The following is a 7,019-nucleotide window of genomic DNA, read 5'->3' as shown; positions in this document are numbered from 1 at the left end:
AATACGATGTAGGTACTGAAAGTAGAAATTTCTTGTCGGAACTATTTTATGGAGAATGGACCATAATGACATAAGCAAGTGATTACCTAAAAGAAAACTATAATTCTTGGAAAAATAAAAACCTCTTATTTTTCGCTGTCTTTCCGAAGAGATGGAGATTCGAAGAGTCTGGTGAAATCTAGAAAAAGTTATTATTTCATCAAGCTTTGGAAAAAAGAAGACTGAAATAAGTTTCACCGATCCCATGATTTTTGTAGAAAATGGGAAGTTTATAAAAATACCCAGCTTCCAAGCAACAGACGATAGTCCATGTTTTACAAGTTGAAGTAACAGCATCAACAATTATTGAGTTTATTTGGTACACTGTTGCTTATACAAAATGAATCGTGGAGCAGGAACATAATGAGACTGGCTCTTCAATAAGGTCTTTGTTATGAGCAAGTTCTGTTTCATGTCTCACTAGCTACACTTTTCATCGGTTCGTTCCAGATCTCTGTTACAACTTGCATTACCTTTCTTTGTAAATTTGGATGAAGCAAGTTGATGAACCTAGTACAGAATCATCAGCAATTTGCATTCATTTTCTAAAACCTACTACTTTCACTAGGAGTTAAGGATATAAAAGTTTCGAGGGGACAAAAATATTTTCTAATTATTTATCTGTAACAAATTATTTAGAAGGTTTAGTTTCTTAATGATAACAGTTTGGAGAATGTAAACTTTAATTTGGGACAAAATAAACCCTCGAAAACATTCTCTCTCTCTCTCTCTCTCTCTCTCTCTCTCTCTCTCTCTCTCTCTCTCTCTCTCTCTCTCTCTCTCTCTCTCTCTCTCTCTCTCTCATATATATATATATATATATATATATATATATATATATATATATATATATATATATATATGTTATATATATATATATATATATATATATATGATATATATATATATATATATATATATGTATGTATATATATATATATATATATATATATATATATATATATATATATATATATATATATATTGTAAAATAAAAAATGCATTTTGCATCAGTAGTGAAGACAACTGATTCCACTGACAGGCTGAAAGCCTACATGGGAGTGGAAGTTAGAAGTTAGTTAGAAAACGATAGGAAGATTGCATGCATTTTTTTTCGTTATAAGTAATCATTATTACGTGAAAAACCACCACGAATATTAGTTCTCAAAAATGTTCGGCAAACAATTGCTCTGTATCAGGTAGAACGCCGATACAGATTTTGCATCCCCTAAAATTGATATTATTTATATCGAATGGTAGGTTATATTTTCTTTCTCAAACACCTATACAGTATAAGCTCTTGGTATAAAATACAAACGAACGAATTTGTTAGTAAAGAGTTTCAGAATATCTTATTGGCCGCCCGACGCCTTTGAACACCACATTTAAATTTAGGAGCTCGGTATAGATTTCGGCACTCAGAATCGTTCAATTAACCTCCGAATTGCATTCCAAAATATCCACTTTCAATGAAGCATTTTTTTTCTCTAAGCATCTGTTATTCATCGTATATAAGATTATTATGGATTGTAAAGTGTAAGTTATCTATTTACCATTTAAGAAGCTACGTGCATTTCTATAAGAGTTTAGAGCGATGCAGATCTTCCACCAAATATGCAAGTGTATCCAAGGATGACCAAACTTAGGGAAAGAGGGTGCAGGATTATTTAATGACCTCTCTTTAAACGAGAAGGTGCAATAAACAGAAAAAATAGCTATGAAATATATAAAAAAATTGAATACGTCCAAGCTATTTTTCAAAAGAAAAAGCAGATTTACTGTTTAGGAGTAAAGAAACCAGCACCTCCGCTCCAATAAGCTTGAAAAGCAGTATATTTATTAACAGTTATATCATGAAGCAACCGTATTTTGAACCAGTGCTGGGTCACTTACCTTTATCAAATGATCTGGGAATACTCAAGATATTGTGTCCTGAAGCGTTTAAAATATAAAAGAATGTGTATGTATGCAAATATTCATAGATGCAAAGCCAGAAAATATTCTTTTGTATATATGCCGGAATATATATATATATATATATATATATATATATATATATATATATATATATATATATATATATATATATATACACAAATATATATATATATGTATAATTATATGTATATACATATATATATATGTATATATAAATTTTTCGTCATATTATATATATATATATATATATATATATGTATATATAAATACATATATATATACATATATATACACATATATATACACATATTTGCATATATATATATATATATATATATATATATATATATATATATATATATATATATATATATATATATATACGGTATATATACATATATATATATATATATATATATATATATATATATATATATATATATATATATGTATATATATATATATATATATATATATATATATATATATATATATGTATATGCGTGTGTGTGTGCGTATATGTGCGTGTGCGTGTGCGTGCGTGCGTGTGTGTATACAAATGTTGGTAGCTGCATTTAATGAATTTACTAATAATCATACATTACAAACAGGTTAGCGTGGTGACCACCAAACTTCCTAGTGCAATGCATCTATATATATATATATATATATATATATATATATATATATATATATATATATATATATTATATATGTATATTGTATATATATAAAAATATATATTATATATGTGTGTATGTATATATATATATATATATATATAATATATATATATATATATGTATATATATATATATATATATATATAACATACATATATATATATATATATATATATATATATATATATATGCGTGTGTGTATATGTACTGTAGGTATATATAGACACAAACGCTTATACTATATATATATATATATATATATATATATATATATATGTATATATATATATATATGTATATATATATATATGTATATATATATATATATATGTATATATATACATATCTATATACATATGTGTGTGTATATATATACATATATATGATATATATATATATATAAATATACACACACACATATATATATATATATATTCATATATATATATGATTTTTAAATATAAAAAGAGGCATATGAATGTATTTTAGTATATAACCACAACAGCATGACCCTGCAGGTGTCCTTCGAAGATCCCTCAGCCGCTATATATAGGAAGAGGATTTTCTTGAGAAAAGGGTTTCATTTCTTTCGAAAGTCAAGCGCTGGGTCACATTTATCATTTCTGAAACGAAAGCGAAACCGACTACTTAAATTGAATACCTAATTCAGATATTTCTAATAAATTTACAAAGTAAAAAACAAATATTTCCTTAAAATATATCTTATATGGATAAAAATGCTGAGCCAATTCACAATATCTTTGCAAGTTACTGATTGATTGATTCGTCTAATGTAAAACTGTCATGATGATAACCAGAGTAATGGGTGACAAAAAATACATCCATACATACACACACACACACACACATGTATATATATATATATATATATATATATATATATATATATATATATATATATATATATATATATATATATATATATATATATATATATATATATATATATATATATATATATATATATATATATATATTTATATATATAAATATATTTATATATATAAATATTTTTATATATATAAATATATATATATATATATAAATATATATATATATAAATATATATATACATATATATATAAATATATATATACATATATATATAAATATATATATATATATATATATATATATATATATATACATATATATACTGTATATATATATACACACATATATATACTGTATATATATGTATATTATATATATATATATATATATATATATATATATGTATATATATATATATATATATATGTATATATATATATATATATATATATATATATATATATATATATATATATATATATGTATATATACAAACATATATATATGTACGAATATATATATATGTTTATATATTTTAGATAAGATTTTGCGATCAGAGGTACAAATAAGCCAGCAATAGAAAATAATAAAAGCTAATGTGTCTCGAGAATTATTTTGCCTAACTGAAGTAAGTTGAAATGGAGAAATTTTTAAGAAAATTTATGTGAACGAGGATTTCACTTAAAGATTTATGTTCAAAAAAAAAAAAAAAAAAAAAAAAGAATATTCAGAAAAATACAATTTGGCAAGAGATAATGAGACGGTACAGAGCAGGTGATAAATAAAACAGCTTGGTGGATGTACTGGTTGGTAATTTGAGTAGGACTGGAATTATAATTGATTATTTGATAATTTGGAAGAAGCAAAAGTCATAAACTACAGAAGTTCAAGTCTGTCAGACAGGGGTGAGAAATGTAGTTATAGATTTTGAATGTAAGTAAAGCTAGAGAGTTTGAAGTAGCGAATAAGAAGAAAATCAGCCAGATAGGCTCGGATCGAAATCAGAATGCGCAATTACAGGATGGAGTCGTACAATTAATCGGGAGTCTTTTTGGTTATAGGAAGAGGTATAGGGATTGTAAGAGGCAGGAAAAAAATTATATAATTCAAGGTGAAATTGTATGACACAGAAGACATCTTATGTTTTCCCTTTCGATCATTAATTTTTCTGCAAGCAATTGCATATATTTTTCATTTCATCGGTTAACTATAAAAATATTTCATCACAAAAATTAACACTAATACGTCGAATGGTTTAAAAGCATGTATTAATTAGGAAACGTTATTATTCTTTAACTGCGTTGTTTTTAAGTGAATATTATATTTACAATAAATACAGAACATGATAAGTTTTTTGTACAAAACATCTGTTGTAAACATTTTTATTCGGATGAATCATCTGGTACTAACAACTCTAATAATATGATCACCGACTTATTTCATATGACTTTTTACCTATGCGGACACTTACAAAGACACACATGCACTCACACACATAAGTGCATATATATATATATATTTATATATATATATATATATATATATATACATATATACATATGTATGTATATATATATATACATATATATATATATATATATATGTATATACACAGACATATATATATATATATATATATATGTGTGTGTGTGTGTATTTGTGTGTGTATCACTAACGTGTCTAATGTCACTCCCATTGAAATAGAATAAAATACAAGGTTGTATAACCAGTATATATATATATATATATATATATATATATATATATATATATATATATATATATATATATATATATATGTACATATATACATATATATATATATATATATATATATATATATATATATATATATGTATATATGTACATATATATATATATATATATATATATATATATATATATATATATATATATATACATACATACATTGTCAAATATCAAGGGTAATAGAAAGTATAAAAGTTACGTGTGAAATTTGGGAAAAAGAAAAATCAATGTCGAATTATCATAATGTTAAATGCTACGTGTCACCCAACTATCGAAGCATTTCCTGATACTGACATAGTTTTGCTAGCTTATGGTAGAACAAGGAACAAGGAAGTGTTTTGCCCGGTCGTTCAACTGACAGGTTTAATAAACACAAGTGTGTTATCCGAAGACTTTAGACGGATTCGTTACTACCTTGTTTCTATTTTCAGTGTTCTCATACAAAAATTGTCATTAACACTTTAATCCTTAGGTTTCATCTTTCATTTTCATAATATAATTAACTGAAATTAATATCATAACTTTTTTTTTTTACAACAACGAGCAGCCAGGTCAATAAAGTAGTGTTTTTTTATATAGGATTTTTCTTAATTAATAATTTTTTTCCTTTTGTTTAAAGTGAAACCAAATTGGGCACGGTAGTAGGGAAGGATTAATCCGCCAGTGATCGTTTGTACATAGTAACCAACGTTACTTTGGAGCATTCCCTAGATAAGAATAGTAAGAAAAAACTATAATTGTTACATTTTTGGAATATATAGACATTCAAAAGATGGGTTCCGGAACAAAATACATGTTTAGGGTTATTACAGACCTTGTATAAGTCAGCCCGGAGAAACAGGAACATTATGTACAAGTAAGATATAAATTTGAATCAAATTAGAATTATTTATTTTCTTACATATTTTACGTAAACTGTTGAGAAAAACAATTGAAATATATAGATTTTGTGTAATGCATATGCATTATGTCATTGCTTCCATCGCATTCGTTGTTTACATAACTGTAATGATTTAATAGGTAATTCACCTTACCCAAAACAATCATTCTTTTCTTCATTTTCCGTCTTGTCACTGTTAGAGATTATATATTTATTGATCATAACACAGAAGAAAGAAAGCTTTCAATTCTAAAACTATAGTATTCTACTTGAAGTCAGTGCGTCATTTATCTATTTATTTTCTATTCATGAATATTGTATAATGAAAGAGTGAAAATGAACATGCAAGCGCAGCTGATCACAACATATTACAGTAAATGCACTTTCTTTGAAAACATCTCTACCGAAAAATGTTATAATTTTACGATATTTTCAGGAAAGTCTTCTCACGTGAGGGTGAGAATTAGAAAAAATACATTACTTACTAAATTAAGCAAAATGTATTAAGAAGTAATGATGAATCGACTTCGTTGTTTAAAAGATTTTGAAAATAGGAATCAGAGTACATAACATGATAATAAATATATGCACTCATCCTGAAATAAGCGTGAAAAAAGCATGTAGCCTATTTATCCAATATTAGAAAAATATTAGCATTTAATAAAGAAAATCAATTTACTGAGCTACAGTACACTGCTTTTCTGCAGGGAAGAATACTAAAATTCATTAGAATCTGCGCTCTCTCTCTCTCTCTCTCTCTCTCTCTCTCTCTCTCTCTCTCCTCTCTCTCTCTCCTCTCTCTCTCTCTCTCTCTCTCTCTCTCTCACAATATTCATGAATGTAAATGTAACATT

The sequence above is a fragment of the Palaemon carinicauda genome, chromosome 8 (genome assembly GCF_036898095.1).
Source record: "Palaemon carinicauda isolate YSFRI2023 chromosome 8, ASM3689809v2, whole genome shotgun sequence".
NCBI lineage: Eukaryota > Metazoa > Arthropoda > Malacostraca > Decapoda > Palaemonidae > Palaemon > Palaemon carinicauda.
The sequence above is the reverse complement of the archived record's forward strand: the minus strand, read 5'-3'. Positions refer to the sequence as shown.